We start from the raw sequence: 13,853 nt of genomic DNA on the forward strand, positions 1-13,853 counted from the left end.
TGATTATCTACAATTTTATTGTGTGCTAGGATTGAATCAATTTGGGCATCTCTACTCTCCATGTGCTTCTGCATATTAGCCAGCATCGCTCTAATTTCTACCAAAGCAGGGTCGGAAGATGAGGAGGGTTGTTGTGGTTGGTTCTTCTGGCCAGCATTGGGGTGGTAATATTTCTGATGTTGTTGTTGTGGCGCCTGTGGTTCTTGTGGTGGTGGTGGATTTTGAACATTGGTTCTCCGGTAGGAAAGGTACGGATGATTCTGGTACCCAAGATTGTAGGTGTTGGAGTATGGGTTATTCTGCCTATAAGCTTGAAAGGCATTGACTTGCTCCACGGAACTCCTGTAATCTTGTTCCCAATGACCTAAAATTCCACAATTTTCACAAAAAGCCTCATTATTATTATTATTAATTGCAGAAACATTAGCTACATTTATAGTACTAAGATTATCTAATTTCTGGCAGATAGAGGTTAATTAAGCTTGCAAAAAGGATACAGAGTCAACACTATGCTTCCCCTTGTTAACAAAGCCTCTATGATTCTCATATTGGGAATTATGTATCGTCATATCTTCAATAACTTGACCTGCATCATCAACATTAAGGTTCATAAACCTCCCACTAGCTGCAAAATCCAATATTATTCTAGATGAATTTCCAATGCCATTGTAAAAGGCTTGGATTAACTGCCATTGTGCCAAATTATGGTGGGGGCATTCTCTTTGTAGGTCCTTGAACCTCTCCCAAGCCTCATATAAAGTTTCATCGGCTTCTTGGGCAAAGTTCTGAATTGCACTCCGTAGTATAGTCGTTCTCTCTGCAGGATAATATTTGTTATAAAAATTCAAAACAAGAGTTTCCCAAGTTATACCAAGTGCAGTTCTATTTAAACCATTAAACCATAATTTGGCTTTTCCAGTTAAAGAAAAAGGAAAGAGAATCTCCCTGATTTGGTCTTGTGTGACCCCAGCTTGCTTGATGGTATTACAGTACTGACAGTAGTCTACAATATGAAGACTTGGGTCTTCACCCTTAGCTCCACTAAATTGCTTCCTTTCTATCATCGTTATAAATTGGGGTTTAATCTCAAACTGTACCCCATCAAGAGCTGGAGTTGGAGTAAGGTGTGGAAAATCTGTAAGCTTTTATGGTGAATAATCACTGAGCTTCTTTGGAGCCATCATCTCTAATTCTGGATCTGAAGATACCTCTGAATTTCTAGAATCAGTTGGAGGATCTCAGTGATTATTATTATCACCAGAATTTGCTTGTAAAGATTCTTCTATCTATGGAAGGATCGTTCGATCTCAGGATCGAATGGGATGTAACCTGACCTGGAACACCTGGGCATAAACAAAAAAACTAAAAGCAAATATGAGACTTGCCTCAAAGAACTAATGTTTTTTGAGACAAAAAGAAATAACCTAGACAACAAAAATAATCAGAAATAAAAATAAAACCGTCTCCCAAGCAACAGCGCCAAATTTTGACAGGTTAAAGTCGTATCACCTAATCAAAAGTAAATTCCTAAAACCACTAACTAATAATAGATAGGGAAGTAGGGTCGAATCCACAGGGAAACTGGTCTTTCTATTCCTAATTAATTGAAGTAATATAAATTATCAGGTAACCAATATATTATAATTAACGGAATCTAAACTACGAAGAATAAGAATAGGAGAAAACAATGAAAAAAAGGCCTAGGGCATAGGTTCGCCAATAAATAATATTCCAGGGTAAAACATAATTGTAGACACCCATTTGTGTCTCCCCAAAACCAAACCCAGTGATGAGTACCTTTCATGTCGAATCATAATCGAATGAAGTGAAAGTGTGGAAAGTCTAGTGTTGCGGATAGTTTTAATTTCTTTTCTCTTCTCTCTATTTTTGAAAACTTATTTTAAGAAAACAGCCAATCCAGTTTGGTTGGTCCATGATATGGGTCCAATAGTAGTGTAGTTGGATGGGGCTTGACAAGAGCTTTCCAACGATATATTATAAGCCCAATTCCGATGAGTATTGAGGAAGTTATGGCCAAATCACTAAACTGGGCCCGTTTTGAGCCTTATATGTGGCCCAATGATTTAGAGGAGGGCCTAATATGATTTATCATTCCTAATGCAATTAGGAATGGTTTTAGTCTTCTAGAATCTTCTAGAAGGTTCTTTTCATTCATAATTCAATTAGCATTGATAAATTGACTTTTGTTGACTTTTCGGAGTTTTAATTAAAATCAAAGAACATTTTTGAGGAAAAGATACGATTTTATCCTCCTGTACGGCAAAATTTATCTGATTTTAGAAAACGCGTCAAAAACAGGATTGGCGCCTGGCGCCAAGGGCCAATTCCTAACGCCAATCTCTTTTTGCGTGCGCTAGACTCTGTTTTGTTAATTTTATCTTTTTGGCTCATTCACCAATTCGCATCAACATTCATCTGTATTCACCTACAACCAGTTTTCATTCATCAATTTTCTCATTCTCTTTGATCATTCGCTATCTCTCTTTCTTTCTCTTTTCTAAACTAGCTTTTCAAATACAAAATTCCGCATTCATTAGATCTAGAAACACCTATCCATATTCGAAGTTGCCTTCGCCCTAGACGTGAAAGGTTTAATTTCTGAGGGTTTGGTCCCAAATCTCTCTTTCAATTATTTAATTTAATTGTTTGATTATTATTTTCTTTGAAGTTACTAACGTGTGTATTTTGTTATTAGAAAGAGGTACGAGGCATCAAAGTAAGTGCTTTAATGGTTTAATTGATATTATGATGTAGAAATCATGTTTAAATTGTTATTATGATATTCCTAGTATCATGTTTAGGGAAAAGGTTCTAATATCAAATATGCTTATTATGATTCATGCGATGCTTCCTATGTTCTTCTTAATACTTATGATTGTTAGTATCATGTTAGGGTTAAAGATTTGATTTTTAATGCTTAGTGACATGCTAGGGTTTGTTATTAATCTTGTTAGTATCATGCCTAGGATCTTGCTATTTTTATTATGCTTTAACATGACTTATGATTATTATTATATTATGATTAATATGATTGTTATTATGATGATTATTGTTATGATTATGATTATAATAATTATTTTGATGATTATTTATTATGTTGCTTTATATTTATTGTTATTGCTTGATCACACCTTTTTATGCATGTTTAAAGGGAATTGGTACTTGTAATCACGCTTATTAAGATAATTAATAATCTTGTTAGGGTTAATTTGATTATAATTTCAAGTGATCGCCAATAATAGTTTATTTGCACATTAAATTCAACCAGCATAGATAAACAGGTTTAGGGTAAACCTATTGATTGCATGTTAATCGAAAAGCGCACATGAATACGATCAGAATAAAGTAGAGGCCTATTATTAGGGCAGGTTCAATCTCTTTTAGGTTGGATTTGTACCTTCATCCCCGAACCCTTATTTGGTTCAAGACCTTATGGAGTTGACGATCTCTTGGATCGTTAAGGGGTGTAAACTTCACCCTGTGAATGGTTTACAAGTTCCTAAAACTTGTTGGCGACTCTTTTGCTCTATCTTCTTCCCTTTTGGACGCCACCGTACTTTAGTGTATGATCACAGTGGGGTTCAAGCTAGGGTATTAACGCTTGAAATTTATTCCCTACAATAATAATCAATCATCAATGCATAAATTAATCAGATCATAAAGGGCTTTCGCTACGTATTACAATCACACAATTAATTTACCGGTATTAAATCCCATCTCTCAAATCTCGACTTAACCATTTATAAATTAACCTGCCTATTGAAACTAGACCTAAACATCAATTCTCATCTCTCAAATCTCGAATCAATATTGTCAAACTCATGCATAAAAGATCAGGCCTAATATAGTAACAGAGTATTAAATCAATCAATAGGAAATTAATCTAGCATTGATAATCAACAACAACAAATTACCCCTTCATATTATTTATGGATCCCCACAAACCCTAGAAATAGAACTACTCACGCATAATTAAATCTAAACTAATCAAAGTAATAAAACAAGACATGATCAAAGGAATAAAATAAATAACTAAAATTAAGAGAAAAGAAATCGTTACCCAAGAAATCTGGAATTAAGAATAGAGTTAAGAACAAAGTATATGAGAGAGAGAAAATAATCTAAAAGCTAAGTAGAGAGAGAAAATCTAAGAAAAGAATTAAGAAAGAGTAAAAGAAGATACTAAACTCGCTTAACGGAGAAGTATTTATATTAAGAAAGAATCCTAAACTAAAACAAACTTTAAACGACGTTAATCGTCTCCTAACAATAACACGCGCCCGATCGGGCGAGGCACCGCTCGATCGGGCACGCCTTTTCTCATCAGGTTCGTTCCTTGAGCCCGACCGGGCACGAGTTTGGGCGCCAACCTTGCTTTCCCCGCCCGGCCGGGCGCGCCTCCGGGCGATAGCTTCTTTGGCCGGGCGGCACTCTTGGGCCACTATTTGGACTTCGATTGGGCTCCAATTCTTCGGGCCAATCCGGATTTCCTCTTCGGGTCTTGAATACTCGGTCCAAATGCCCAAATATCACATATACCGAGCCCTTAATCACCGGTTTGATGGCTCTAACCAGCCCTGGGCTATAGAAACTGGTCGTGCTTCTCCAATGCTCGTAATTGCTCCATAATATCTCGGGAAAATGCTCCAAAAGTGCAAATCCCTGCAAAAGTCAACCAAATCTATGAAAACACTAGAAAATACCAATTAGTAATAAAAGTGGCTCTAAAGAGCCAAAAACACTACTAATTATGACCAAGGGACGGGGGTAAAATACTATAAAAATAGACATATCAGTACCTTCATCCCCGAACTTCCAGTCTTGGTTCCAGACCTATTGGAGTTAACGATCTCCTGGATCGTTAAGGGGTGTAACCTTCACCCTGTAAACGGTTTACAAGTTCCTAAAACTTGTTGGCGACTCTTTTGCTCTAGCTTCTTTCCCTTTGGACGCCACCATGCTTAAGTGTATGATCACAGTGGGGTTCAAGTTTGGGGTAATTCTTGAAATATTTCTTGCACCTCTCCAACATCATTATTATCCATTACTCTTTTTCCTAGTTTATTTTCATTTTTTTGTCAAACAACTTTTATGGGTAGAAAGTCTAAATCATTTAACTTCATTAATCCCATTTGTTGATTTAAATCTTCCTCTAAAGTAACGTAATTACTTTCCACTATTTCATTATCAGAAGCAATCCCTTTTTCAGAAATTAAGTTCATGATTTCGTTAAGCTTATTAGGGTCTTCTTCTTTATCGAATAGGTCTTGTAATTCCTTAAGTGTTTTCTCCTGAAGATGAGGATTCATCTTTAGTGTCTTTATTCTTTGCTTGGTTACTAGTAGGTCTTTTAGGGAGTGATACAGTAAACTTTTTATTTTTATCTAGATTTTGAAAAGGATACTTAATTTATACGAGACAATTTTCTCTTTATTTGGTGATACTTCTTATCCGAATTGATGCCTAACTTCGTTTGTTAAAGCAAGTTGAACTTTTTTAACCTGTTCTTTTAAGTCGCTTACTTTTTTTATTAATATCGGTTATGGTTATTGATAGGCTAAAGTTGTATCACCTAATCAAAAGTATTACCTAAATCCTCTAACTAATGTATATAGATAGGGAAGTAAGGTCGAATCCACAGGGAAACAAGTCTTTCTATTCCTAATTAATTAATATAATCTAGATTATCAAGCAACCAAAATTGTTGTTATTAAAAAGGAAATAAACTAAGAAGATTAAGAGTAGGGATAAATCAATAATAAAAGGCCTAGGGTCACAGGTTCACCAATAATTAAATATTCCAGGATAAAACATAACAACCAATAATTGACATTGCATAAATAACATAATTAACAGGCTCTCACAATTTATTAATCAACATAGATCTAACAGGCTCTCGCAATTTACTAGATCTAAGTTCCTATTGAAAATAGCCTTTAATATCTGTAGGCGTCGCTCGAAGTGCGCCTATATTATAGCATGTCGTGAATATGCTTGGCACTCATAGGAAGTGGGAATTGACATATACGATTAGGGGCAAGGAAAGTAGGGAGTCGCCAACAAGTTTTTAAGGAACTTGTAAACCGTTCACGGATCATAAAAGGCAACCACGAATAAAGGGACAACGATAGGCAACAACGATTGACCAGTGAAGGTTACACCCCATACATAATCCATGAGATTACTAACTCCATATGATTCGGAACCACGAAAGAAGGATCGGGGGATGATGGTACGAAGTGAGTCATGGAGTCACATTCGCCCGTATTGGCCTCTACTCGATTCTTATAGTGAAAAGTGATTCATGCGATCTCAAAGGCATGCAAACAAAGATTCAATTTTCTCCAAACTATTATTATGCTAAATTGGTTTAATATTAATGCAACACATAATTCTAAAATATTAGTGATCACTTAATTAAACAACAAGATTAAAAAGGAACCTAAACCGGTCGTCCAAATTATCTTATTAGGCGTGATTTTCAATTACATATTCCCCTTAACATGCAATATGGTGATCAATAAAAAATATAATAGAATAAACATTAATATTGGAAGCAATTTAAAAATAATAATGTTAGTCAAATCAAATAATAATAAACCTAATCATGATACTAGCAACAAGAATAAAAATAAGTGTAATAAAGTGATTAATTACTCATTTTCCACATTTCCTTGAATTGCTACATCATGAATAAACTATTAGTAACTTCAATAAATATATAAATCAAACTAAAACAATTAAATTAAATAAAAAGTAGAGTTGATTTGGTCCAAACCCTCAGTTAATTATACCTTTCACGCCTTGGTTTAAGATAGCACTTTGGGTATTGTATGGACTTTCTTGGAGTGCTTAGGGGAAGTATTTTGAGAGAATAGGGTGGCTAGTATTTTGGTTAAAGAGGGAGAAGAGGATGATTTTGTGATCAACTTAGGTGATGATTGAAAAAGGGGAGATATGACTTACGGGAAGTGAAAACGAGTGAAGGGTTTACGCGGAAAAGACACGAGAAAATTCCATGACACGACACACGTACCATGACATGGAAGTGTCTACTGTGGCACGAGATAGTACACCGTGTCACGGTATGGGAAAACACGGAAAAAGCACCGTGACACGGTGAGAAATACTGTGTCACGGCAGCAAGTACCCTGTCACGGCAACAGGTACCGTGCCACGGTGGAATTTGACGTGAAAAAGCTTCAAAAATAGCACCGTGACACGATGTACAGTACCGTGTAACGGTACCAGGCACCATGCCACGTCATCAGGCGCCGTGACACGGTGCTTTTGCAATGTGCGCGGTAATTCCAGTTTTTTACACATTTTAAAAATTGCAATAACTTTTGGTCCGTAACTCAGAATAAGGCATATAATATATCATTGGAAATCTTATCAAGTCTACTTTCCAGCCCAATTAGAATCAGGTCAAAATGATTTATATATTTTACAATATGGCCGTTTTAGTGGAAGGGTGTTGGTTTAATTTTGGGCCGAAATTAGTGTTTTGCTCATATCATTTTCGTTATAGATCGGAATTGTGCTTATGATATATGTTTGTAAAGCTTATTTCAAGGCCTATCCATCCAAATAATAATTGGATAAAAATTATATAGACATAAAATCAGTTCATCTCGATTTTGTGATGTGGATATGTGGAAAATATGTTATGGTTTAGGGAAATGAGCTAGAAATTGGATTGGTTTATGAAATATATTGGATAGAACATGGATTTAATCACTGCAAAGATTAAATACTCAACCCAACCAATAATGGCGGTGAAAGGTGTTCATTATCGGGTTTGGTTTCGGGGAGACATTTTTAGGTGTCTACAGAAACCCTCACTTTGACTAAGTTTGTAGAAACGTCAGTTTCGAAAACGATAGTAAAAGTAGTCGATAGGGACGGAGAATGATTTAAGACATTCTGCGGCCCTAAATCACTCTGTATACGTCAATACCTGCAGAAAAATGTTAGTTACGTAGATAAAAGAGTAAAGGGATAGAATGCTTATCTGACACCAGTGTATCGGTGAAAAATGTGTTTGGTAGCTTCCTATGCTTGAAGGAATCCACCGGATGACGTTTCGTTGAAATACTTTCCATGCATGAGGAATGTCGAGTGATGAGTTTGGTAGTTTTCTAAGCCTGAAGAAACCTACCGGATGATACTTTCCATGCTTGAGGAAAGTCGACATATGAATTTGGTGTTTTTCTATGCTTGAAGAAACCCACCGATAATACTTTCCATGCTTGAGGAAAGTCAACAGATGATTTTGGCAGCTTTCTATGCTTGAAGAAATCCACTGGATAATACTTTCCATGCTTGAGGAAATCCACCGGATAATACTTTCCATGCTTGAGGAAAGTCGACAAATGATGAGATTGCAAGTCTCTGTGTATCGAGAACCTTGCGCCGTGAAATGATAGTGGTTCGATTGTCCCCGAACGTAGGCTGTAGATGGTTCGCTTATCCCCGAACGAGGCTGTAGTTGGTTCGCTTGTCCCCGAACGTGGGTTGTAGTTGGTTTGCTTGTCCCCGAACGTGGGCTGTAGATGGTTCGCTTGTCCCCGAATGTGGGTTGTAATTGGTTCGCTTGTCCCCGAATGTGGGTTATAGATAGTCCGCTTGTCCCTAAACGTGGGTTGTAGATGGTCCGCTTGTCCCCAGACGTGGGATGTAAATGGTTCGTTTGTCCCCCGAACGTGGGTTGTCGATGGTCTGCTTGTCCCCGGATGTGGGCTGTAATTGGGACCTGCAAAATAAAATTTGCCAAGGGACTTGTATATATAGACTATGATTGACTTGACCAACTGACTTGACCGAGTTTGACTAGTCACGATATGACATGTATAACTTGTGGTTGTGTGTGTATATGGTGTGTGTTTGCAAACACAAGCAACTGAAAATGCAAAAGCAAAAATTTTCAGTCATTTTTGTCATGAGACGAGTGGAGGGTACCGACTTTCTCCCGAAAAGGAAAGACGTGAAAACTGAACTTTTATTTTTGAACTTCCCTCGATGAGAAAATTTTGAAAAAGTTTTTTAAACTTCCCCAAAAGAAAAGACACGAAAAAAGGAAAGAAGTTTTGAACTTCTTTGTTGAGCAAGACAAAATGAATCGCATGGATTGAATTGCTTATCTTGAAAATAATGTATGCATGATGCATGTTCTTAAGCCAGGAGGCTAAGGACAATTACATCATGTGACACGATAGATGAGTGAACTTAGGTCATGGAGCTAAGCATCATATGGTGTAAAGAAGCGATCTTTAACTTCACTTAGGTCTTGAAGTTAAGCACGGTATGCTTTGTATGATTTAAAATTGTTGATAAATAAATGTTGCTCAGCACATTATGCGATGCGTGAAATAATGAACATTGCTCATGTCAGGAAGCTAAGCAAGTATACAATGTTTCTTTTAATGAATGTTGTCTTGAAAGATGAAAAAGCATGCGCAGTGTTGAAACAAGATTTCATGAAAAGGGGTTCTTAAAGGGAAGGATGATATGGATATGGATGTGTGAGTGAAGTGTGTGAATGTGATACTAAGGTTGGCTGCAAGGGTTATGGTGATGAAAATATATGTGAAAAGAGTCAAAGATGATCTCTTTAGGCTGGGTAAGCTAATGTGATGTGGGTTCAAGCCCCCAAGTCTAGCTCTAAATGGGTAGGGATAAGCGTTGGATATTCTTTGACTCGATCATGCATGGATATGAATATGAATGTGGCCGCACCTCGATGTGAGGTTGCCTACGTATCCGTTAGGAATCAGGCCGAACGTAGCTCTAGCCGAACTTTGCACAAGTGTATGTACACCTCAAAGAGGTCTTTCAAGGGTTGTAATATGGTTAAGTTGGCGGTTCAAAGAAGAAAAGGGTACAAGGCTCAAGACCCGATAGGATCCCCAAGATGTGTAATTGTGAATTTGAATTTTTTGAATTTTGCAAGTTTATTTTCAACTTTTTTTTTTCATTCTTTTGAATCAATGTGGGCAATCTCAAATCATGCGTTCCATCACTCACTTAGCATTCATGTTTCTCAGGCACGGTACCAAGCACTCGATGAGAGACGCCATTTGAGACGTGTTCATATCAAAGACATTGGAACACTTGCCCTTAGACATTGTTTTATTGTTGCTTTGCTGCCTTTTTTATTTTTTATTTTTTATTTTTTTACTTGCTTTTTGAATGTTACACAGGTTTCACATCTTCCAATCCCAGGGCTAGGTGATTGTGGGTTGAATAAATAAGGCCAATCGTGAGACGAGGCTCAAAGTGGTTGATGAAGAAATGGATATGTGATTGAGTGGTTAATGGGGAATGAATGGGTTGCAAAGGTACCTCAAATAATTGGTATACCTTGTGTTCAGTTCGGTAATTGATTTTTATTTTTATTTTGTTTTTTTTAATGAGTTAATGAAAAATGCTATGATCGAGATGTAAAGGAAATATGCTCATTTTATCAATGGAAAATGTGAACGAAACACATGAAACATATAGAAATTCGAAATGGAAAACCTATGCTAGACATGAATGGGGGAATGGAGAAAAATGATAAAAAAAATAAATCATGAAATCTTGCATGAAGGATCTACTGTGCGCCTTGTGTTCATTACTTCTTGCCGCCTGGAGGGACAGGAAGTTTGTTTGCATCCACCAAGTCTTGAATGATGTCCTTCAAATTCCAACATTGCTCGGTAGTGTGGCCCCTTCCTTGATGGTACTTTCAATGGGCATTGGGATTCCATTTGGCGCTCCTTTCTTCAAGTTTTGGCTCTGAAAATTGCCTATTAGGTGTGATCAAGCCTTGACCGTAGAGGCGATCAAAGGCCGCATCATAAGTTATTCCTAAAGGAGTGTAAGTTCTCCTTTTCTTGGGCAATGGTGCATCAAGAGCTAACACTTCATTGAGATCAACTTGGCTTATATTGTTGGTAGTATTTTCATGCTTAGAAGACGAAGAAGAAGGAAGGTCGTTTTCCTTGTTTTTCCAAGTGTTATTATTGTTACTACCAGCAGTCTTTATTAGCTCATCCTCTATATTAATGCCGATGCCGTATACAGCTTCGAAAGTGTTCAGTGGAAGAAATTTGAGATGTTCCCTATACTTGTGAGTCAAATTTTTGATGAAGAGGTGAACCATCTCTCTTTCTTTGGGAGGATCTACCCAAAGTGAAGTCGTTTCTCTCCACCTGTTCAGATTAGCGGTGAAGCCTTTATTCTCTTTCTGTTTGAGAATAAAGAGTTCACATTCAGAAGTTTTAGTTTGAATGTTACACTTGTAACGATTCATGAAACTGTCGATGACATCTTGCCAAGTCGCAATACGCTTGGCATCTAGGGAATAAAACCATTGTTGACAAGCATGCTCTAAGGAGAGAGGGAACACCGTAGGGAAGCGTATTACGTCCAATCCCTTAAGAGCCATGGTTGCAGAGAACGCCTTCAAATGGAATATAGGATTGTCAGTAGGCTTGAACTTTGGACTATCAGCAGTGGAGAACTTTTCAGGGAGCTTGTCTTTCATATCCAAAGGAATGGGAGGTTGTTCCACAAAAGTGAAATCCTTAGAAATCTTACTCATCTGTTCCTTCAATTTGTCAAGGGTAGAAAGAGTGACCTTGTTTTGTTCCATGGTAGTGACGCTAGTGGTAAGGGTTTTCATCATGGCAGACAGTGCCTCGATGGATTTGTTGATGTTCTCAATATCTTCCTTAGTGGGCATTGGAACGAACTGAAATTAGTTTAAAGGTGATAAGTAATGTGGAGATGGCAAAGTTCTCTTTGAACGCTTCTTGGATGTAAGAGATTGTTGTGGTAATGACTCGAACCGTATTAATCTATCCCTGCTCCTTGACCAAGTACTGTGAAATAAAATAATTCACTTAATTGTTTGACTCATTGCTCAAGATAGGAAATGAAGGGGAAAAAATAGACATTTGAAAACAGGTGAGAAAAACTCCACTCATTTTTACTACGACAGAATATGATACATGCATGGTCCTATTATACGATCATAAACAATATAGTGCATGACTCAGAGACAAAGTGTGTGCAATGACTCAACATGTGTGATTAGGTGAGTTTATTAAGACTCGTGGTATGATCGCATGGCTAGACATGAGGACGTTGTGAAAAACAAAGGACCCAATGACCAAATAGCACGGAAGACTAAAAGAGAAACTAACTTGATTAATTTTGTCCAATTTTAATGTTTATGCTATTTACTAAGTAAAAACATTCCATTGGCAATCATTAGTCATAAATAAGATCAACCGCAATCAAAGACAAAGAACACATGTTAAGGTTAGCACAAAAAATCACAAGAAACTAGGAAGAGGACTAGAATTCTAGAAGAGTTAGGACTCATGGATAAAAAAATAAATAAAATAAAAATAAATATCTATAATCCTATATTATACAAGTTGACACGGATTAAAGGACTTGGCTAAGGCTAGCTTAACACGAAAAGATATAAAAAAAAATTTTAAAAAGAAGAAAGTTGACGCTAAAAAGACACCTAAACTGGACAAGTTGTAGTATATCGGTTATAACTTTTGATCTGTGACTTCGATTGGGACGAAACCAACTCCAAATGAAAGATAAGACTCGGGGCTACAGATCCATAGGTTGCACGACACGTAACCCTTTCTAAAACTCTGGCTACGACCAAAACAAGTTGACTCTTGTGCAGTATACGAGAATAAAAATCCGAGTTGGCTCAAATTAAAAAAAAATCTATGAAAAAAATAAAAAGGGTTTGATAAGAGAAAAAAAATTAATTAAAAAAATTCAATAAAAAAGGCACATATAAGCACATCGTCAAGCATGATGCAATGAAGTTTGCAACCTAAAGTCAAGATCTATGTTCCACTATGGTCAAGCTTTTGGGTGTCAAAAGGTACCATGGTTAAGAGTTTGGACGCGTTAGCAAGGCAGCCTCCCTTGAGGGTGTATGCCAACGGGCAGCTCCGCAAGTTCGTGATAAAATCGAACTCGACTCCATGGTTTGGGTGGATTTAAAAACTCGGATGAACCCTTATTGCCATGAGCGTTTTCGGGTTGATAGAGCATAAATCCCTCGGGCTAGCCACATACGTAGAACACGTACTATTGTGGCAAAATAGGTATGCTAAAATGCATATGTGACAATGCCAATTAATTCGCAGGAATACAATTCAAGAATCTTTCAAGTCTCATCCACTCATCTCAATTAAATACCGATCACTCAAATCAATAAATAACTAAGAATCCTCCTCAGTGGAGTCGCCAAATTGTAGGCGTCACTCGAAGTGCGCCTACGTTATAGCATGTTGTGAATATGCTTGGCACTCATAGGAAGTGGGAATTGACATATACAATTAGGGACAAGGAAAGTAGGGAGCCGCCAACAAGTTTTTAAAGAACTTGTAAACTGTTCACGGATCATAAAAGGTAACCACGAATAAAGGGACAACAATAGGCAACAACGATTGACCCGTGAAGGTTACACCCCATTCATAATCCATGATATTACTAACTCCATATGTTTTGGAACCACGAAAGGATGATTGGGGATGATGGTACGAAGTGAGTCATGGAGTCATATTCGCCCGTATTGGCCTCTACTCGATTCTTATAGTGAAAAGTGATTCCTACGATCTCAAAGGCATTCAAACAAAGATTCAATTTTCTCCAAACTATTATGCTAAATTGGTTTAATATTAATGCAACACATAATTCTAAAATATTAGTGGTCACTTGATTAAACAACAAGATTAAAAAGGAACCTAAACCGGTCGTCCAAATTATCTTATTAGGTGTGATTTTCAATTACATATTCCCTTTAA

The 13,853-nt window shown here is 37.0% G+C and overlaps 1 non-coding gene across 1 annotated transcript; it reads left to right on the forward strand.

Annotated features, from left to right (window-relative positions):
- Positions 1-699: 699 nt before the first annotated feature.
- On the forward strand, positions 700-806 carry LOC145633379 (small nucleolar RNA R71). The gene has a single exon (XR_014112709.1). It is a non-coding gene; the product is annotated as a small nucleolar RNA R71 (small nucleolar RNA).
- The last annotated feature ends 13,047 nt before the right edge of the window (positions 807-13,853 follow it).

The sequence above is a fragment of the Chenopodium album genome, chromosome 5, assembly GCF_948465745.1.
Source record: "Chenopodium album chromosome 5, dcCheAlbu1.1, whole genome shotgun sequence".
NCBI classification, from domain to species: domain Eukaryota; kingdom Viridiplantae; phylum Streptophyta; class Magnoliopsida; order Caryophyllales; family Amaranthaceae; genus Chenopodium; species Chenopodium album.